The following is a 23,810-nucleotide window of genomic DNA, read 5'->3' on the forward strand; positions in this document are numbered from 1 at the left end:
CCCCTTCTACATGAAGATTACACACACAGCACTCCATACATTCATGCCCCACGCATCATGCTCACAGTGTACTCACCTGTTGGTCTGGAGGACCATAAGGTAAAGGGTACTGGGGTAGGACCCCATTCACTAGTCTCTCCAACTGCTCGGAAGTGAAGGCAGGGGCCCTTTCCCCAGACACTCGAGCCATGGTCGCATCCAGACACAGATCACAGCAGCACTTGCACTGTAGGTCCTCTCCTGTTAAAGGTCAGGTAGCAAGTGAGTGAACAGATAGAAAATGGCAGTTACGTCCGCGGCGGTGCGTACAGTCACTGGCGGCATACATTGCCATTGGCTCCTGGAACCCGTAGGCCCCAATTATAGCCAATGTGGTGTTGCACAGCGGTCATCGACCGCCGACCGCAATGGCGCACAACGCCAGTTGTGTTACCTCATTTCCGCTTGTCCCTCCTCACAGGTCAGACGGCCACCATTTCAGGGGGCACAGGCCATGGCACCTAACTGCGTCACAGCAGACATAGGCACATCAACTGACTTACAAGTTCACACACTGTTTCTGTAAAACAAAAGTTGCATATTAATCTGAGTACATGTTTGAATATGACCTTCTGCTCACCGTTTTTCACTCTAGAGTTCAACCACTGAGGATGAATAGGAGACGGAGACATCCCACGTGTACAGACCCCTGGTGGGCCTGGTGAAAATGGAGGACAGGCACATTATCCTAATCTACAGACTTGATAGGGCCCCAATCGAAGAGCTGTGTGCCCAATTGGAGCCAGACCTGATTTCAGCTATCCGCCACCCCACAGGTATCCCCCCTCTAGTGCAGGTCCTGTCAGTGCTCCATTTCTTGCCAAGTGGTTCCTTCCAAGTGACTGTGGCCATGGCATCAGGGATGTCACAGCCTATGTTCTTAAACATGAAGACCAGAGTGTTGTCTGCCCTGCTGAAACACATGCGCAGCTACATTGTTTTCCCCCAGGTGGAGGATTTAGCCACAGTGAAGGCTGACTTCTATGCACTGGGACATATCCCCAACATCATGCTATTGATGGTAAACATATTGCCTTTGTCCCCCCCGCCCCTGGAGAAATAAACAGGTGTTCAGAAATTGAAAGAGCTTTCACTCTCTGAATGTGCAGATGGTGTGTTTGGCGGAACAGTACATCTCCCATGTCAATGCAAAGGATCCTCGCTCTGTGCATGATGCCTTTATCTTGAGGAATAGCAGCATCCCATATGTGATGTCTCAACTCCAGGTGCACCGGGTGTGGCTAATACGTGAGCCCATGGTCTCCACCCAGTTGATGCAGGTATGTGGGTGTGGGGTTGTCCCTAAGGGTGAGTGTGTGGCTAACAGGTATCCCTCGATATTTACAGGCGACTCTGGTTACCCCAACCTCTCATGGCTACTGACCCCAGTGAGGAATGCCAGGACAAGGGCAGAGGAACATTTCAATGAGGCACATGGGCGAACAAGGAGGCTCATTGAGTGCACCTTTGGCCTCCTGAAGGCCAGATTCCGGTACCTCCATCTGACAGGTGGATCTCTGTACTACTCACCCAAGAAGGTGTGCCAGATCATCGCTGCATGTACATGTTGCACAACCTGGCCTGGAGCTGCCAGGTGCCTTTTTTTGCAGAAGGATGAGCCTGGGGATTGTCGTGTGGCAGCAGTGGAGGCTGTGGACAGTGACAAAGAGGAGGCAGAGGAAGAAGATGTGGACAACAGAAGTACACTCATTCAACAGTACTTCTAGTGACACACAGGTAAGACACTGTAACTTCACCTTCCATTGCAGTTTTGTGTTGGACATTGTACATGGTGGCCTGATTTCCCTATTTCTATGGCCACTTACTGTACCCTTTGGCATCTCTATTTTCAGATATCTGTGTCCTACTCTGGCTCCTGGTGTGTTTACTGCTGCCCACTACAGGTCATACCTATGTAAATATAACTGTACATTTGAATTGCAATGTTTACAGCTCATATAAGTAATACATATTTCAATCAATTGACAGACTCCATACTTGTATTTGTTCCAAGGGTGTTTATTTCTGTGATAATAAGTGTAGGGGGGTATTGCAATGGGCTGGTTTGATGGTGGAGAAATGTCCAGGATAGAGCCCAGTCTATTGGTATCACATGTGCATTGTCCTCGGGGGCATAGGACGTGGAGCAATGTCAGTTCAAGGTGGACAGGGTGAGAAAGTGGGACACAAGAGTGACAATCAGATGAGTCCTATTTCCTGGCAGGGGTCTTGGCAATGTTCTCTGACTTCTGCCTGGATCACAGGGACCTTTTGCGTGGTGGTTCTCCTTCTGCAGTGGGTGGTGTGCTGGTGGCCTGTTATTCCAGTGGCGGGCCTCCTGTCCACTAGCGTCGGCGGAGGTGGATGGCTGTTCTTTGGTGTGGCTAGTGTCAGGGGTCCGTTGGTGTGCCACTACCTCCCTCATGGTGTTGGCCATGTATGCCAGCACCCCTACAATGGTGACCAGGGTGGTGTAGATGTCTCTTGTGTCTTCCCTGATCCCCAGGTACTGTCCCTCCTGCAGCCGCTAGGTCTCCTGCAACTTGGCCAGTATCTGGCCCACGGACTCCTGGGAATGGTGGTATGCTCCGAGGATGTTGGTGAGTGCCTCGTGGAGAGTCGGTTCCCAGGGCCTGTCCTCCCCCTGGCGCACAGCAGTCCTCCCAGCTTCCCTGTTGTCCTGTGCCTCTGCCCCCTGAACCGTGTGCCCACTGCCAATGACCTTAGGTCACTGATCGTCCTGTGTTTGTGGGGTTGCCTGGGGTCCCTGTAGTGGTGGACACACTGCTGATTGACGTGTCCTGAGACAGAGGTATGGGCCTGCTGGGTGAGTGCTGTGCTGGTGTTTCCTGTGGGGGGAGGCTTTATGGTGGTTTGGGACTGTGGCTGGGTCACCGACTGTCCAGAGGTCCCTGGTGGGCCAGGTTGGTCATCCTGATCCAGGCGTGTTGAGCTGCTGTCATCACTGTGGGCCTCTTCTGGGTGGGGGACTGGATATTGCTGGCACCTCCTCTCTGGTGACGTTGTGTGGGGTCCTGTGGGGATGTAAATGCAGTGTTATTGTTTCTGCGTGTGACATCTTGTCCATGGGCATGTTTCCCTCTATGGTTGTAATTACCAAGACAGCTTTGGCTTGTGTGAGTTGTGATTTGGTTGGCTAAGTGATTGTCACTAGTGTGCATGCTGTGGTCATGGGTGTCCATGCAGGTCTGTGATGGGAGTCCATGCATTGGTGTTGCATGCAGGGCGTGGTATTGGGATGGGTGGGTTGTGATGGTGGGGTATATGTGAGGTGGTGCAGTGATGGGGTGAGGGTAGGGGTAGGATTTTGTGATGGTAGGCAGGTAGGGGGGGGATAAAGTAGTAAAGATTTGACTTACCAGAGTCCAGTCCCCCTGCTACTCCTGCCAGGCCCTCTGGATGCATGATCGTCAAGACTTGCTCCTCCCGTGTTGTTAGTTGTGGGGGAGGATGAGGGGGTCCACCACCAGTGCTCTGTACAGCTATCTGGTGTCTTGCTACCACAGAACGCACCTTCTACCGTAGGTCGTTCCACCTCTTCCTGATGTCATCCCTTGTTCTGGGGTGCTGTCCCATGGCATTGACCCTGTCCACGACTCTCCGCCCCAGCTCCATCATCCTAGCATTGGACGTCTGCTGCACCTGTGATCCGAATAGCTGTGGCTCTACCCGGATAATTTCCTCCACCATGACCCTTAGCTCCTCCTCAGAGAATCTGGGGTGGTGTTGTGGTGCCATGGATGTAGTGTGAGTGGTGTGTGTGAGGGTGTGTGGGGTGATGTGTTGAGGTGTGTGCTGTGAGGTACGTGGATGGTGTATGAGTGATGGTGTTTTTTGGCTGTGATTCAGTGGGTGCTCCTGGCTTGTCTCTCTCTCTCTCTCTCTCTCTCAGTTGTCAAATTCTTTGGGTCGTAAAGGGTTGTGGGTAATGTGGGTGAGTGTTTTATAGTGTTGTGGGTATGTGGTGTGTGTATGTGTGTCAGGTGTGTGTTATTCAAATTGTCCAATGTGGTGTTGTTTTTTTACTGTGTGTGTATTTTGAGCTCAGCGGTCTGTACCGCCAATGATTTACCGCGGTTGAATGACCGCCGTGGTGATTCGTGGGGCATGATGCTTAGGGCGTATTTCTGTTGGCGTAACGGTGTGGGTTTTGGTACTGCCAGTTTATCACTGACCTTTGGGCTTGCAGACTTATGTGTGTGTCTGTATAGTGGTGGATTTCTATGTGTGAGTGTCTTAATACCAGTAGCGGTATACTGCTGCGGTCGCAGTAAGTTGGCGGCAGTCAGCATGGCGGTAAGTGGCACTTACCGCCAATGTCATAATGAGGGCCTGTAGGAAAGTACCATCTTGCCTGGCATGTTACCCCCATTTTTACATGTACGTAAAGGACCCCAGTGCTCATAGTTTGTGGCCTGAATGTGTGTACCTGTGTAGTGACTAAGGGCCTCGTTACGACCCTGGCGGTCATAGACGGCCAGGGTGGAGTAGCACCGCCAACAGGCTGGCGGTGCTACATCAGGTATTCCGACCGCAGCTGTGAAGCCGCGGTCGCCCAGCCGGGTCCGGCGGTTTCCCGCCAGATTTCCCCCGGCTGGGGGAATCCGCCATGGCGGCGCTGCATGCAGCGCCGCCATGGGGATTCCGACCCCCTTCCCGCCAGCCTGTTCCTGGCGGTTTACACCACCAGGAAGAGACTGGCGGGAACGGGTGTCGTGGGCCCCCTAACAGGGCCCCATTAAGATTTTCAGTGTCTGCTTAGCAGACACTGAAAATCGCGACGGGTACTGCACCCGTCGCACCCCAGCAAATCCGTCGGCTCCATTCGGAGCCGGCTTCATCTTTGCTGGGGCTTTCCCGCTGGGCCGGCGGCCGATCTTTTGAAGATCGCCCGCCGGCCCAGCGGGAAAGTTAGAATGGTCCCTGCAGCCATTTGACTGCGGAGCGGTGTTTGGGTGGTTTTCGCCCGGCGGCCGACGCCCGCAAACCCGCCGGGGTCGGAATGACCCCCTAACTGTGCCAGTGAGGCTCTGCTAACCAGAACCTCAGTGCTTATGCTCTCTCTTCCTTTAAAATTGTCACTATAGGCTAGTGACCATTTTTACCAATTCTAATTTGCACACTGGAACACCCTTATAATTCCCTAGTATATGGTACATAGGTACCCAGGGTATTGGGGTTCCAGGAGATCCCTATGGGCTGCAGCATTTATTTTGCCACCCATAGGGAGCTCAGACAAATCTTACACAGGACTGCCACTGCAGCCTGAGTAAAACAACGCACACGTTATCTCACAGCCATTTTCACTGCACTTAAGTAACTTATAAGTCACCTTTATGTCTAGCCTTCACTTGCTGAAGGTTAGGTGCAAAGTTACTAAGTGTGAGGGCACCCTGGCACTAGCAAAGGTGCCTCCACATAGTTCAGGGCCATTTCCCCAGACTTTGTGAGTGTGAGGACAGCATTACACATGTGCACTACATATAGGTCAATACCTATATGTAGCTTCACAATGGTAACTCCGTATATGGCCATGTAGCATGTCTAAGATCATGGAATTGTCCCCCATGCCAAATCTGGTATTGGGGTGCCAATCCCATGCATCCCCGGGGCTCCACTGTTGACCCAGGGTACTGCCAAACCAGCTCTCTGGGGTTTTCTCTGCAGCTACCCCTGCTGCCACCCCACAGGCAGGGTTCTGCCCTCCTGGGGTCTGAGCAGCCCAGTCCCAGGTAGGCAGGTCAAAGAATTTCCTCTGAGAGAGAGTGTTACACCCTCTCCCTTTGGAAATAGGTATTAAGGGCTGGGGAGGAGTAGCCTCTCCCAGCCTCTGGAAATGCTTTGAAGGGCACAGATGGTGCCCTCCGTGCATAAGCCAGTCTACACCGGTTCAAGGAACCCCCAGTCCCTGCTCTGGTGTGAAACTGGACAAAGGAAAGGGGAGTTACCTAACTAGGTGGCCAATCCTCCTCTGAGGGCTATTTAGGGTCTCTCCAGTGGGCTTTTCCTCAGATAACGACTTGCAAGAATTCACCAGAGTTCCTCTGCACCTCTCTCTTTGACTTCTGCCAAGGATTGACCGCTGACTGCTCCAGGACGCCTGCAAAACTGCAACAAAGTAGCAAGAAGACTACCAGCGACATTGAAGCGCCTAATCCTGCCGGCTTTATCGACTGTTTCCTGGTGGTGCATGCTTTGGGGGCTGCCTGCCTTCTTCCTGCACTGAAAGCCACAAAGAAATCTCCCGTGGGTTGATGGAATCTTCCCCCTGCTTCAGCAGGCACCAAACTTCAGTGTCACTGGTACTCTGGGACCCCTCTCATCCTGATGAGCGTGGCCCCTGGAACAAAGGTGAGGGACCCTAACTGTCCAGTGATCCAAATGTCCAAATTTGGAGGAGATAGGTCCTTGCCTCCCCTCCCCAGACAGTAATCCTGTGCACCATGTGATCTGCAGCTACAAGGGCTTCTGTGCACATTTCCAAGGAATCCTTTGTGCACAGCCTAGCCCAGGTCCCCAGCACTCTGTCCTGCATTGCTCAACTCCCTGAGTTGACCTCTGGCTTCGTGGGACCCTCTTTTGCAGTGCTGAGGTGACCACCATGTTCAGACTTCTTGAACCAGTGTTCCAGTGCTTCTGTGGGTGCTACCTTCTTGTGCATGGGCTCTCTGTGCTGCTGAGGGCCCCCTCTGTCTCCTCTCCCAAGTGGCGACATCCTGGTCCTTCCTGGGCCCGAGCAGCACCCTTTTTCTTCAACTGCAATTCTTGCAGCTAGCAAGGCTTATTAGTGGTCTTTTGCCAAGAAACAACGCTGCATCCTCCACTACTCCGTGGGACTTCTTCTGCACGAAGGAGACTGTGATGGGCTGGAACCTGCTCGCCCGCACTCAGCTCTCGCTTGTGCTGACGCTGCCCCTGGTGCTCCGAGGCTCCCTGCCCGTGATTGGTGGAAGGATCGGCAGTGGCGGGGCGCTGGAGGTTCAAAAGTGCCGCGGCAGACTTCTACGGCGTTCAGAGCTTTGGAGGAAGAAACAGGAGACAAGGGGAGAGCTGTGAACCCTTTCGTGAAGGAGGAGAAGCCCAGCAACAGAGAGGTGAAGGTGGAGATCCAGGAGTGGAACCCGCCGGAGAGTCGGAGACAGCGGTCCCATCCGAGCACCGGAGCTGAAGACGGAAGACGAACGTCAGGAGACCCTGTTCCAGGCAACCGGGAAGACGAGTGGCAGCATCCCGCCACGCATCAGGAGAAGCGTGGCCATTCAGGTGCGTGGGACTACGTCCCTGAATGAGAGTGAGAGTGAGAGACAACGAGCGGAGGAGGGTGGGGGTCGGAAGGCACGGAAAGGCGGGAGGGGGGAAGACAAAAACAAGGAAACATAACAAGCACGAGCACTGGGGATGGGAGGGGGTTGGAAAAGAAAAACGGACAAGTACAAGAGGAGAATCGGAATGAAGGGGGGGGGGTGAAGAATAAAATACTTACCACCAGTCACTAAAGAGCACCTTCATCCATAGTAGAACAGCCAAACCACGCACAGGCCCGGTTGAGCACTGAAGGAATATACAAGACAGAAAGGACAGGAGTTGAAGCACCGAGAGACAAAAGAGATAAAACACCTACTAATCTAAAACGATCTAAATACATTAACCTTAAGAAGACTAGTGAGTCAGGGAAGATAAAGAGAGAATATAGAGACTAAATAGAGATCGGTAGCAAGTACACTTACCGCTATCTTCTCTTCTCTCCACATGCACTTCCCGGGAGACGACCTGTGAACCAGGGAGTCAGAAAAGAAGAGTGAAGACCAAACCTCAAGAATATCCCTCCACCCTCAAGTCCCACAAACAAAGTTTGAAAGATACTCCCCGGTTTTCTACTACATCTTATATCCTCAATAAAATACATTTTGTTTTGTCAGACTACCGCGGTCAAGAGTACTTTATCCACGCCCTCACGCTTACAGAGACGTTCCTAGCGCCCCTTCCGTTGTTGCAGAATCTTCAGCTTCTTCCATCCAGAGGCAGCCATTTTGCACCTTCATCCGGGGTTTAGTGGGCTCCTGCCCCCCTGGACACTTTCACGACTCTTGGACTTGGTCCCCTTCCTTTGTAGGTCCTCAAGTCCAGGAGTTCGCCTTCAGTGTGTTGCAGTCTGTTGTGGTCTTTGCAAAATCCTCTATCACAAGTTTAGTGTGTTTCTGGGGAAATAGTAGTACTTTACTCCTACTTTCCAGGGTCTTGGGGTGGGGTATCTTGGACACCCTTAGTGTTTTCTTACACTCCCAGCGACCCTCTACACACTACACTATCTTAGGGGTCCATTCGTGGTTCGCATTCCACTTTCTTAGTATATGGTTTGTGTTGCCTCTAGGCCTTTTGCATCCTATTGTATTCTACAGCATTTGCACACTATGGGGCTCACCCGCCGCCCGCCAAGCGGGAACCGCCAGAAGACCGTACCGCGGTCAAAAGACCGCTGTGGTCATTCTGAGTTTCCCGCTGGGCTGGCGGGCGAGCGCCAGAAGGCCGCCCGCCCGCCCTGCGGGAAACCCCCTTCCACAAGGATGCCGGCTCCGAATGGAGCCGGAGGAGTGGAAGGGGTGCGACGGGTGCAGTTGCACCCGTCGCGATTTTCAGTGTCTGCCACACAGACACTGAAAATCTATGTGGGGCCCTGTTAGGGGGCCCCTGCAGTGCCCATGCCAGTGGCATGTGCACTGCAGGGGCCCCCAGGGGCCCCACGACACCCATTCCCGCCAGCCAGGTTCTGGTGGTGAAAACCGCCAGAACCAGGCTGGCGGGAAGGGGGTCGGAATCCCCATGGCGGCGCTGCTTGCAGCGCCACCGTGGAGGATTCCCTGGGGCAGCGGGAAGCCGGCGGGAAACCGCTGGCTTCCCTTTTCTGACCGCGGCTTTACCGCCGCGGTCAGAATGCCCCCGGAAGCACCGCCAGCCTGTTGGCGCTGCTTCCTCCGTCACCTACCCTGGCGGTCATAGACCGCCAGGGTAGGAATGACCCCCTATGTTTCTAACTGTTTACTTGCCTGATTTTGGTTTGTGTGTATATTTTGTATATTTTACTCACCTCCTAAGGCAGTATATCCTCTGGGATATTGGCATATTGTCACTAAAATAAAGTACCTTTATTTTTAGTAACCCTGAGTATTGTGTTTCTTATGATATAGTACCTATATGATATAAGTGGTATAGTAGGAGCTTTGGATGTCTCCTAGTTCACCCTAAGCTGCTCTGCTATAGCTACCTCCATCAGCCTAAGCTGCTAGAACACTACTAATCTGCTAATAAGGGATAACTGGACCTGGCACAAGGTGTAAGTACCATCAGGTACCCACTATAAGCCAGGCCAGCCGCCTACATGGCATAAATCTAAAATATAACTAGACAGTCCTTCAGTAGTTGATGATTGCGTCCTCTTCCCCAGTTCTCATTGTCAGGTTTGTCAGGTAACTTCTTTGTTGCAATCCTAGCTGTAGTCAGTCCATCCATTGTTAGCTCCTGGGAACGTCTCTTTCTCACACATCAAATCTACAAAGCAACAATTTCTAATGCAGAAAATCTAAACAGGCAGTTCTAATGAGAAAGTTGGTCAGCACTGTGTGAACAATAGTTAACATCAGTTCTCTGCTTCCACAAGACATTTAGGAGCATTTATTTATGTTGGAAAACTTAATACGAGTCTTGGTCGACTAGACCCAAAACTCCTACAATAATCAATGTTCAAACATTATTAAAACAAATACATAATACTAATAATATATTAGCACAACCCATTAATACATTTTATTCTACGTGTGCACATCAATTAAAATATAAATGTGAATTCATTATTAATTATTACACGCATTATGGTGGCCATTCAAGTGGGTGCATTCTTCAAAGCACATCATTTTCTACATGTTAGCCTAATTGATGTAAATATTTAATCATACAAATTTATTAGCAATTAATTCCGCTTCCAAAATCCCTCCTCTGATGACTAAATGTGTAATCACACTTTATATCACTTTGACACAAAGTTTTGTTTGCCTAAAATTTTGTCTCACTATAACTGTTAGCATTTCTTTTGTTTCTTGAATTTTCTCTAAAGTATCTTTCTAATTTAATTTCTTCCCTCCTCTTATCATTTTTCAGTTTCTTCATTTTAATCACATTATACATTTTATGAATTCCTCATGATCCAACTATACAAATTATAATAAATAACATTATCTGTATTATTTCCGTAAATATACCTTTCCTTAGGTTGCCCAGCCAATTTCCCACAGAAGCAAAACCTTTGCCAACTTTTTCTCAAACTCCAGGTTCTTTCAGAACTTCTAAGACAGAGTTAGCATTAGTCAAATTGTTAATAAAACTTCTAATTTCTCCATTATTGTTAGGTATAAATGTGAAACAATGTTGCGATTCCAGCATTTTACAAACACTGCCCTCCTTTGCTAAAAGGATGTCTAATGCAAGGCAGTTCTGAAGAGTCATAGATCGTACCGCTGCCATTTCAGTATCCATTAGGATCACGGCTCCTGAAAAACTAGTCAGCATGTTATCCACAATAGTAGACAACTTTTGAATTTCAAGGAATTTAGGATAACTCCCACTGAGGGAATCATTGCTCTGTATATATCTCCAGTTATGCCAGAGTAAGATTCTCTCTTTGGTCTAGCAATGTAATTTATTCAGTTTTAGGTTTCCCATTTAAGTTCTCAAGCTGATAGATCTTTGGAAAAACTATTCCCAAGTAACATGTCTTTGTTTCACTAAATGCATAATCATTTCTAAATGTCCTTTTCACTAAGCTATTATCTAACTTTTCCTTCAGTGCCTTTCTCCTCTCATCAGCTTGATCTAGGAAACTTTTTTCTTTAGGTGTAAACAAGCATGTCAGATTATTCCTGTGCGGGTAAGCTGTGCCAAAAGTCAATGTAGGTTCTAAGAAACCTCTCAGTAATTCTGTGTTATTTTCCCTCACTACTCTGCTCAGGTATCTAATAATAGGAACAAACGAAAATACCAAATCATGATTTGAATAAAACTACTGGATGTATTTTTGGTTATAGAACCTTGTTAGTAGAAGACTACAACTAATCCCATACGTTAGTGGCAAGCTATGGTAGATTATCACTTCTTCTACTGATGAAGGAATTTGCGTGCAAACATAACATTCTCCCACATCCATTGTCTCAACATATTCCTGCAATAAGCGATAGAAAACATTAGAAGAAAGATTTCCTTGTGAATTATCTAAGTGTAAATATTTATCATCCTATCTAAACTTGTCTAACTCTGTAAGTGTAGTAGTTTCTAAAGCAGAGGTATGATTAGCTCCGACTTCATTCAGTAACCTCATACTCACAATCAATAAAAAACATGCCATCATACACACAATAACTAAGCCAATACCTATGTATTTCTAACCTTCTTGTTGTGATTATCCATGATCTGCAAAGAATCAGAACGTAGAAGGGGAAAAAATCTATATAACTATGCAGCAAAACAAAAGCTTCTTGGCAATTCCTTACAGCTTTCAGTCTCTTTTACCAGGCCTTTTTGTCAAAAATAGGTACTTGTCAAAATCAGTTTAGCAGCTTGTCAAATCAGATTTTGTTTCAAAAGTCTCTTCAGATTATTTAAATTGTCTCTTTTCTTCTTTCAGTTTCCAGCATTCTCAAAGTTCAGTTCATTGACCTGCTTTACGTGCCAAAATATTGACCTGGAATTTAATGATCAAAACAAAAAGATAAAAATTAACTTTGGCAATCACTAGTTGTTGCATACACCCATTCAGGACCTGCGTACCTTCTATTTGCGATTCGCTTTCTTTTCAGTCTTCGATCTCCATTTAATTCTCCATCACTCAAATCTTCCTTTCTTGTGGTGTCTACTTCTTTTTCGATTGTTGATACTGTAATTGATTCTCTTCTCTTAACTTGAGTTTTCAGCCATATATCTCCTTTAAGTGAACCCTTGGTTAATGCTCCTTTCAAAATTAGACTTTCAGCCTCTTCTTCTGGTTCTGCAGGATTTTGACTTGATGTACTGGCGACTTCTTTTGGAGGAGTCAGATTGGTTTGACTTTGATCGAACTCAACTCCTTTCACTGGGTCTGTAGGTTGCTCTACTCGTCTTTCGAGCACATCTACTTCTGGGAGAGCCCTCCTCTGACTAGACTTTCCTGCTACCTCAGTTGAGGTTTGTTCGATGTCACTCTCCTGTAGGTCCACCGTCTTGTCTCTTACAGAAGTACCTAGATTTTCTTCGTTCAGCTCAGAGTCTGTCTCTGATTCTCCAGATTCCTTTTCTGATTCTGGAGTTTGTCCGGAAGTTGTTGGTACTCTCAACAACTCTTCTTCGTTGTCCAGCGGACAGTGTACTTTCCGAGTAAGGCTGGCATGAATCCAGTTCGGGACTCCTGCAAACTTCACAGCAGTAGTAGTAACCAGTACTATTTGGGGAGGCCCTTTCCACCGGAGCTCCAAACAAGTATTCCTCACATGTTTTCTGATCACAACCCAGTCTCAAGCTCTCAAGTTGTGGTTTCGATCTTGGGATGGCTGCACAGTTGTGGCCTCCACCTGATGAGAGAAAGAGCAAACCACATCAGCCAGACCCTTGCAGTAGTCCAACACCATATCATCTGTTATGTTCACAAGAGCATTGGCAGGAACTGCTGGCCACTTCATTGCTCTGCCCATGGGGATTTCATGCAGCGACAGTCCAGTGTTCCTGCCGTATGTGTTTCTCATACTCATCAGAACTAACGGTAATGCGTCAGGCCATTTCAAATTTGTGGACACACACATCTTTGCAAGTCTTGACTTCAAGGTACCATTCATTTGCTCTACAAGTCCTGATGCTTCAGGGCGGTAACTTCAGTGCAACTTCTGCTCAATGTTTAAAGTTGAACATAGCAATTTAATTACTTCATTATTGAAGTGACTTCCTCTGTCTGATTCTAAAGAGACCGGAAAACCAAAACGAGGTATCAGTTCCCTAAGCAATAGCTTTGCTACAGTAAGGCTGTCTCTTCTTTGTGTGGGGTAGGCTTCAATCCAGTGACAAAAAATGCACACAATCACCAACACATTTCTCAATCCTCCACACACAGGCATCTCAATAAAATCCATCTGCATTCTGCTAAATGGACCTCCTGCTCTTTCAATGTCGCTCATATTAACCACAGTTCTATTACCCAAGCTTATCTGTTAACAGAAAATGCATGAATGGCAAACTGCTTCAGCAACCTGTCCAAATTTTGGATTGAACCAAAATTGTTTAAAGTTTTGAATTATAGCATCCCTCCCAACATGTGCTTGACCATGATAATATCTAGCCTTTTGAGTCAACAGGTTATTTGGCAGGACTATTTGGCCTTTCCCTGATAGTCACACATCATCATCCCTTTGCACACATTTCATTTTGACCCACATTTACTTTTCGTCTTTGTCAACATTTTCTTGAAAAGCTTTTAGCTCTTCCCAAGTGTCAATCACAGTTAAAGCATAATTCGCACACATTTCTTCTTCAGGTAACAATTACCATTTGTCTTTGAAGGATATACAATTCAGTGCGCAAAAACTTGTGACTTGATCTGCATATCCATTCCCCATTGACACAAAATCTTGCGATCTCTGGTGTGCACTGCATTTCACCACAGCAATCTTTTCAGGCATTTGTAAGGCTTGTAACAAATGATGGATTCTCTCACCATTTCTAACTGGAAAACCAGAAGAGGACAGGAAACCCCTCTGTGACCATAGCTGACCACAGTCATGGACTATTCCAAATCCATACTGACTATCTGTATAAATGGTAACTTTAAGCTGTGCAGAGACATGACTTGCTCTAGTGAGACCCACTAATTCAGCCACTTGTGTGGAATACACTCCTCAAAGCCAAGAATCCTAAAAAAAAACTGAAATTGGACACACTGCTTATCCTGCTTTTATTGTTCCCATGTTATCTCTTAAACAGAAACCATCAACAAAAATAATCTGGTCATTTTCTTGAATATCAGGTCTAGGTTTTGTGCACAAATCAGTAACTTCCAGTCAGTCATGTTCAACCTCTTTCAGTTTATCAATTTCAACATTTTCTTTTGGAAGCAAGGTTGCTGGGTTAAGTAACATTTGGTGATCCCATAATTATAGTTTTGTATTTGGTCAATCTTGCATTGGTTAGATATAGGGTCTTGGATCGGTTAGGCAAAACCTCAATGGAGTGAGGGAGCAAAACAGTTAAAGGATGTCTTAGCACAATGCTCTCACTCTGAGTGAGGCTCAATCAAACCACTGCTACAGTTCGCAGACAGCCAGGTACCGCTGCTGCAACTGGGTCCAAAGTAGCTGTAAAATATTCTACTGGGCGGTTTATACCACCATGGACCTGAGTCAGGACAGACAAAGAACATGCACCACACTCATGACAAAACAACAGAAATGGCTTTGTGTAGTCAGGCATTCCCAAAGCCGGAGCTTTGCACAGACTTTCTCTCAACTCAGCAAAGGTTTTCATGCAAGCTTGATCTAATTCTAGGGGATCAGAGACTTCTTTGTTAGTTTGCTTCTGCAATGGATTTGAAATGATCGCAAAGTTGGGAATCCCCTGGCAACAACAGCTCACCATTCCCAGAAACATCCTGAGATCTCTATGCGTAATTGGGAGATTCATCTGCAAAATGGCTGTGACTCTCTCTCAGGAAATTGTTCTAGCTCCTTTTTCAGTTTGGTGTCCCAAATATTTCACTTCTCTCTGACAATACTGTACATTCGCTGGGGACACCTAGGGCCTCAGGATGCCGCCCTCCAAAATACCGCGCCGCGGTCAAAAGACCGCGGCGGGTATTACGAGTTTTCCCCTGGGCTGGCGGGCGGTTGCTGAAAAACCACCCGCCAGCCCAGGGGAAAACGACCTTCCCACGAGGATGCCGGCTCGTAATTGAGCCGGCGGAGTGGGAAGGTGCGACGGGTGCAGTGGCAGACACTGAAATACTTTGCGGGGCCCTCTTACGGGGGCCCCTGCCGTGCCCATGCCATTGCCATTGCCATTGGCATGGGCACGGCAGGGGCCCCCAGGGGCCCCGCGCCCCCCCTACCGCCATCCTGTTCATGGCGGCTTTCCCGCCATGAACAGGATGGCGGTAGGGGGGTCAGAATCCTCATGGCTGCGGAGCGCGCTCCGCAGCCATGGAGGATTCAAACGAGCAGCGGAAAGTCAGCGGGAGACCGCTGACTTTCCGCTTCTGACCGCGGCTGAACCGCCGCGGTCAGAATGCTCGTTGGAGCACCGCCAGCCTGTTGGCGGTGCTCCCGTGGTCGTGGTCAGAATGACCCTCCTAATGTCTGTTCTTTCCCAAACTATTTAGCAAGGCAATCGTATCATGCCTGCAAGCTTCTCTTGTTTTTGCAGCGAGTAACAAATCTTCAATGCACTGAACCAATGTCGATTGGAAAGGCATTTTCCAATATCGATTAGAAAGGCATTTCCAATGACTCTTCAGTATCTGGTTGAAAATGGACGGTGACTCTGAAAACCCTTGAGGAATTCTGCACCAACAATATACTCAATCCACAAATTTAAAACATAAGAGAAACTGGCTATCCTCATGAAGAGGTACGGAAAAGAATGCTTGTGATAGGTCCACTATGGTGAACCATTCAGCATCACATGGAATCTGAAACAATATCACTTCTGGATTTGGCACCACTGGACAGCCTTTAATCGCAATATCATTTATTCTCCTCAAATCCTGAATTATTCGAAATTTCCCACATTGCTTTTGCAATCCCATTTTAGGTGAGTTACATGGACTGCTCAGTACTTCTTTTAGAACACCTTGTCTCACAAATTCCGCAAATATAGGTGTAATCCCTTCAATAATATCCTGAGTCATGTGGTACTGGGGAATCTGGGGGGAAACTGCATTTGGCTTGACTGGGACTTTAACTGGCTTAATTCCTCTGATTAGACCAATGTCTTTCCCTGAAAAATCCCATACTTTCATCTTAACTGTTCCTTGCAAGTCAGAAGGAAGATCTCGTACTGTAAAAACAGGAAATAAACTGATCAGGGAGTACTCTTCATTCACTAAGTCACAATTTGTTCTTTCAGGCTGGTCATCTTCATCATCACTGTTTGTCTGGATGGCATTTCCATCATTTGAACAGGTAATTAAACATCTTGTTTTGCAGAGCAAATCCCTTCCTAGTAAGGAAACTGGACTTGAGTCACAAACTACGAATTTGTGTAATGCTCTAAAGTTTCCAATTTTAACTGAAACACGTTCTGTAATTGGGTGTGTCAAATGCTGGATTGCAACTCCTACAATCTGTACTATCTTCCCTGAAAGGGGCAAGTTGGGAACTTCTGCACTTCTTACTATAGAGGCTGTAGCTCCTCTTTCGACTAAAAATGAGACTTTGTGACCCATCACTTTTCCCTTCACATAAGGATCTTTCTGATCTACTTCTAGTGAAGCGGCTAACACATAGGGCCTCATTATGACATCGGCGGTAAATCACACTTACCGCCATGCTGACTGCTGCCAACATAACGCCGCAGTGGCGGATAACTGCCAAGCATATTATGACACACACATACCAATCCGTCACTATACAGCCACACACACAAGTCCGCCAGACAAAAGTCAGTGATAAACTGGCGGTAGCAAAACCCACACACCGTTATGCCAACAGAACTACGCCCACAGCATTATGACCCACGAATCAACGCAATGGACATTCAGTGGCAGTAAACCATTGGCGGTACAAACCTCTGCGCTCAAAATGCACACACACATACAAAACAACACCAAATTGGACAATTCAAACTACACACACCTGACACCCATACACAGACCACACCCACACACCCACACCACTATAAAACACCCACCCACACTACCCACAACCCTTTACGACTAGAAAGATTTGCCACCAGAGAGAGACAGCAAGAGCACACACACCACCAGAGCCACATAACAACATCACCTATACACCATCCACGTGCCTTACATCACACACCCCAACACATCACCACACACCACTCACACTACACCCATGGCACCACAAGACACCCTAGGTGCTCAGAGGAGGAGCTAAGGGTCATGGTGGAGGAGATAATCCGGGTAGAGCCACAGCTATTTGGATCACAGGTTCAGCAGACATCCATTGCTAGAAAGATGGAGCTATGACGGATAATCGTGGACAGGGTCAACACCGTGGGACAGCACCCCAGGACAAGGGACGACATCAGGAAGAGGTGAAACGACCTATGGGGAAGGTACGTTCCACAACAGCAAGACACCAACTAGCTGTACAGAGGACTGGCGGTGGACTCCCACCTCCTCCCCCACAACTAACAACATGTGAGGAGCAAGTCTTGCCAATCATGCATCTTGAGGGCCTGGGAGGAGTAGGAGGATGACTTGACTCTGGTAAGTCAACTCTCTATTATTATCACCCCTCCACCTGCATGCCATCACAAACCCCCACCCATACCCTCACTCCCATTACTTTACCACCTCCCATATACCCCACCATCACAACCTACTCATCCCAATATCAAGGCATGCATATAACATCAATGCATGGACACCCCTCACAGACCTACATGGACACATATCACCACTGCATGCACACTGGAGAGAATCACCTAGCCCACCAAATAACTACTCACTCAAAGGCAAATCTGCCAGGGCACCAACAACCATAGAGGGCAACACACCCATGCACATGATGTCACACGCAGAAACAATAGCACTGAATTCAGATCCCCTCAGGTCCCCCAGCCAATGTCACCGGAGAAGAGATGCCAGCAACATCCAGTCCCCCCCAGAAGAGGCCCACAGTGATGACAGCAGCTCTGCTCGCCTGAATCTGGATGACCAACCTGGCCCATCAGGGATCTCCGGACAGTCGGTTACCCAGGCACAGTCTCACGCCACCACAGAGCCTCCCCCCTCATGAAACACCGCAACAGCACCCACCCAGCAGACCCATACCTCTGTCCCCAGGGCACGTCAATCAGCAGTGTGTCCACCACTACAGGGAACCCAGGCGACCCTACAAACACAGGATGATCAGGGACCTTGAGCCAGTGGCAGTGGGCACACAGTTCAGGGGACAGAGGCACAGGACAACAGGGAAGCTGGGAGGACTGCAGTGTGGCAGGGGAGGACAGGCCCAGGGAACCGCCCCTCCAGGAGGCACTCAGCGTAATCCTGGGAGAATACCAACATTCCCAGGTTATGCTGGGCCAGATTCGGGACAAGTTGCAGGAGAACATGCGGCTGCGGGAGGGACAGCACCTGGGAATCAGGGAGGACTTGAGGGCCATTAACACCACCCTGGTCTCCATTGCAGGGGTGCTGGCAGACATGGCTAAGACCATGAGGGAGGCAGTGGCACACCACCGGGCCTCTGCCACTAGCCAAACCGATGGACAGCCCTCCACCACTGCTGCCGCTAGTGGACAGGAGGCCCCGCCACAGGACCAACAGGCCACCAGCACTGCTCCTCCTGCAGAAGGTGAACCACCTCACAAATGTTCCCTGCGATCCAGGCAGAAGCCAGAGACTATTGTCAAGACCCCGCCAGGAAATAAGACTCTCCTGATTGTCACCCTCGTGTCCCAATCTGTCACACTGCCCACCTTGAACTGCTATTGCTCCCCTTCCTATGCCCCCTTGGACAACGCACCTGTGATACAAATAGACTCGACTCCAACCTGGATTTTCCTCCATCATCCCCCCAGCCCATTGCGCATCCCCCTCTACCTCTTAGCACTTAAATAAACACCCTTTGAAAAAATACAAGTATGGAGTATGTCAAATGATTTGAGTATGTATTTGTTTAACAATGTTGAAACATTGAAAATCAACTGTACAGGAATGTATACATAACAATAACCTGTAGTTGGCTGCAGTCAACACACCAGGAGCGATAGTGGGGCACAAATATCTGCAAATAGAGATGCCAAAGGCTACAGTGAGTGGCCATAGAAGTGGGAAAATCAGCCTACCAGTGACAATGTCAAACACAAAACAGTCATTTAAATGTAAAGTTACACTTTCTTACCTGTGTGTCATTGAAAGTATTGACAAATTATTGCACTTCTGTTGTCCTCATCCTCAGCCTCTGCCTCCTCATCTTCACTGTCCACAGAGTCCACTGCTGGCACACGGTCATCTCCAGCCTCCTCCGCCTGCAGAAAAGCACCTGGCGACGTAACACAAGGCTGTGCAACATACAGCATGCCACGATGATCTGGCAGACCTTCTGGGGAGAGGACCTACACTCTAATTGCTGCTGTGACCTGTGTCTGGAACTGACCATGGCTCGTGTCACTGGGGAAAGAGCCCCTGCCTTCACCTCGGCGGAGTTGGAGTGACTGGTGGATGGGGTCTTACCCCAGTACCGAATGCTGTATGGGCCTCCAGACCAACAGGTGGGTACACCATGAGTACGATGCATAGGGCGTGAATGCATGGAGTGCTATGTGTGAAGGCCTCATGTGGGGGGGGTTGGTGGATGGGCCCTGGGCAGCATGCTGCATGTATGGTGGGCCATGTCTGTGCTAATGGGGATGGGAAGGGGCATGGTGGGCCATTAGTGTATCAGGCAGGACGGTCGGACTAATACCTTTCCCTATGTCCATTTCGCTGCAGGTCAGCGCCCATCAGCAAAAAGGGAATATTGTGTGCCATCGCCAAAGACGTGCTGACCCTGGGGGTCTACAGCAGGCAGAGCACCCACTGTCGCAAACGGTGGGAGGACCTGAGATGCTGGGCATGGAAGATGGCGGAGGTCCAGCTGGGGATGGCGAACCGGTGCCCGTCCAACTGTGACTCCCCTGATGGCCCACATACTGGCAGTGGCCTATCCGGAGCTGGATAGGTGCTTGGGGGCATCACAGCAGCAACAAGGGGGTGAGTACAGTGCCCCAATGTACAACTTGAGCCTGGTGGGGTGGTATCTGGGTGGGGGATGTGGGCCTGTGGGTGCCCCTAGGCCAGGCCTGACATTGCAGAGTAGGTCCCATGTTGGGCAGCGTTCTGATGTAAAATACCTCGAACCAAGTTAATAGGCATCCACTACTGGACAGGGGTCTGTGGGTCTCAGGTGAGCTGCAATTGGTGTTGGGTGTCCCTATCGATGGGCTGGTGACTAGCATTGTGACTGGTAGTGCATTGCCTAGTGCATAGGGCTGTTCCCTGTGTGTGTGTGTCATGTACGCCAACGGTGGTGTTGTTGGTGCCATTGACCAAGTGTATCCTTTGTCTCTTCCCCCCCTTTTTGTTTTGTCACCCTGTCTTATGTGCATTAGCATCATCTGGCAGAGGAGCTGAGGCACCAGCGACGGAGGGAGCTGCATCCCACAGGGCCCAGGAGGCCAAATCCACCGACGGTGAGGGCACCAGTGGGACGGAGGGCGAGGTGAGCACCAGGGCGGAGACAGGAGACTCGATTACTCCTCTGATGGAAGCTCCCTGGTGGTGGTGGACACCTCTGTGCCCACCCTAGCTACATGTACACCGCCACCCACGTACCAGCACAGCCCTCCCAGCAGCCACTCAGCAAGTTTCACGTGCCTGCTCCCACAGGAGGGTGGGCATCTCCTTCTCCCCAGGCACCTCAGACCCAGCCCCAGTTAGCCCTGCTGCTATTGACCTCCTGCAATCCATCTCAGTTGGGCAGTCAACCATTGTGAATGTTATCCAGGGGCTGGCAGCCCAAATGCAATAGACAAATGCATTGCTGGAGGGCATTCACACTGGCATGGCAGCCCAACAGAGATCAATCCAGGCTCTGGCCTCCACTCTGATGGCAGCCATTGTCCCTGTTTACACCCTCCCCCCTTCAACTTCCTCTACCCAATCCCATTCCCCTCAACCCCAACCTATCCCAAGTACACAGGCAGACGAGCAGGCACCCAGGACAACAAACAAGAGTGGATATCGCAAACACAAGCACCACACTTCATCCGACAGGCACTCACACAAACAACATCCAGATGCAGACATACCAACATCCACTGCCTCCACTGTGACCCCCTCCACCTCCCTCCCAGTTGCGTCTACACTCACACCTGCATGCACTAGATCCTCATCCACTACCACCATCACAGCACACCTATCAGCACATGTCCCTCACTAGCAGTCACCACCCCCACTTACATGCACACGGCCCTTGTGTCTTCTCCAACTGTGTCTGTGCCCCCTCCTCCCAAAATACACAAACTCAATCACTCAGGCACCCAACAGCCATCTACCTCACAACAGCATCCAGCCCATGCACCTGCACTCAAACACAGCAGACACCTCCTACCACCACTCCCTGTACCTCCACTCCCAAACCATCTCCCTCTTCCCGCCCCAATGTCCCTAAGAAGCTTTGCCTCTCCACCTTTGACCTCTTCCCTAGCCCTCCTTCCCCCGTCCCTCACGTCAGGCCAGGGTGGTCAGAACCCAGCCAAGCACCTCAGCCACCCAGTCCAGGGGCACAGTAGTATCCACAGCTACACCAGGTGGGAGAGGATCCCAGGCACCAGGCAGCCACACTCATAGGGTGGCTGCACCAAGTGCTGTAAGGAAGGGCAAGGAGGCACCCACAGCTGCTGTAAAGAAGGCCAAGGAGGCACCCCCAGCTGGTAAAAGGAAGGGCAAGGAGCAATCCCTGGCTGCTGCCAAAAGCAGCAAGGAGCCATCCCCAGCTGCTTGCAGGAAGAGCAAGGGGCCTGCACCAGCACGCAAAAAGGACAGGAGGCCTAGTGCTGGTACTCAGTCAGAACCCTCATCACCAACCATGGTGGTGCAGCTGTCCGAGGCTGCAGGGGATGGGCTGGAGCCTCCCCCCACCACTGCTAACACCACCACCAGCACTGCTACCGGCACCACTGGCAGCAGCAGCAGCCCCAATGGGCAGCCGTCTGAGGCTGCATGGGAAGGGCTGGAGCCTATCCCCACCACTGTCACCAGCACCACTGCCAGCAGCAGCAGCCCCAGTGGGCAGCCGTCCGAGGCTGCAAGGGATGGGCTGGAGCCTCCCCCCCCCCCACTGCTAGCACTGCCACCAGCACCACTGCCAGCAGCAGCAGCAGCAGCCCAAGGGGGCAGCTGTCCGAGGCTGCAGGGGATGGGCTGGAGCCTCCCCCCACGACTGCTAGCACCGCCACCAGCACCACTGCCAGCAGCAGCCTCAGTGGGCAGCCGTCTGAAGCTGCAGGGGAAGGGCTGGAGCCTCCCCCCACCACAGCCAGCTCCACCAGCGGCACCACCACTGCCACCACTGAGCAGCCATCACGGCTGGCAGACAGTGTGTAGTCCTACCTCCATGGGCTGTTGTGCGGCCTGGCCCCAGCAAATACTGTGGGTCTGACACCCAGGTGAGAGACTGTGACCTTGCATTCCCCAAAATCTGCATCACAGGGCTCAATGCCCCCTCCAGAACCAACGGAGAAGCCATCCACTCACCCCATCCTCCACAGCATGAAGCTCACTGGGCACAATGTCCCCTACAGAACCAGTGGAAGAAGCCATCCACTCACCCCATCCTCCACAGGATGAATCTCACTGGGCACAAATGCCCCCTCCAGAACCAGTGGAAGTAGTCACCCACTAGAGAAACTGTGTCCTTGCACTCCCCAGGACCAAGCACAGGCATGCTGCCCCCTCCAGAGGATGTGGGAAAATCACCCACTTGAGAGACTGTGGCCTTGCACTCCCCAGGAACCAAGCACAGGGCATGCTGCCCCCTCCAGAGCATGTGGGCAAATCACCCACTTGAGAGACTGTGGCTTTGCACTCCCCAGGACAGAGTGATGGGCAAGTTGCCCCCTCCAGGGCATGTGGGCAAATCACCCACTTGAGAGACTGTGGCCTTGCACTCCCCAGGACAAGTCAGTGGGCAAATCACCCACTTGTGAGACTGTGGCTTTGCACTCCCCAGGACAGAGTGATGGGCAAGTTGCCCCCCCCAGGACCAGTGGTGTTCCATCTTCTGGCTGAGGTGCCCCCCATTCTCCGTCCCCCTTGTAGGAGGCTGGACTGGCTTGTAGTGAGTACCAAGGGGTACTTACACCTTGCACCAGGCCCAGGTATCCCTTACTAGTGTAGAGGGATGTCTAGCAGCTTAGGCTGATAGAAAAGGTAGCTTAGCAGTGCAGCTTAGGCTGAACTAGGAGACGAGTGAAGCTCCTACAGTACCACTAGTGTTGTATGCACAATATCATAAGAAAACACAATACACAGATATACTAAAAATAAAGGTACTTTATTTTTATGACAATATGCCAAAGTATCTCAGTGAGTACCCTCAGTATGAGGATAGCAAATATACACAAGATATATGTACACAATACCAAAATATGCAGTAATAGCAATAGAAAACAGTGCAAACAATGTATAGTCACAATATAATGCAATGGGGGCACATAGGGATAGGGGCAACACAAACCATATACTCTAGAAGTGGAATGCGAACCACGAATGGACCCCAAACCTATGTGACCTCGTAGAGGGTCGCTGGGACTCTAAGAAAACAGTGAGGGTTAGAAAAATAGCCCACCCCAAGACCCTGAAAAGTGGGTGCAAAGTGCACCTAAGTTCCCCAAAGAGCACAGAAGTCGTGATAGGGGAATTCTGCAGGAAAGACCAACACCAGCAATGCAACAACGATGGATTTCCAGACGAGAGTACCTGTGGAACAAGGGGACCAAGTCCAAAAGTCACGATCAAG

This window comes from Pleurodeles waltl, chromosome 6, assembly GCF_031143425.1.
Source record: "Pleurodeles waltl isolate 20211129_DDA chromosome 6, aPleWal1.hap1.20221129, whole genome shotgun sequence".
NCBI classification, from domain to species: Eukaryota; Metazoa; Chordata; class Amphibia; order Caudata; family Salamandridae; genus Pleurodeles; species Pleurodeles waltl.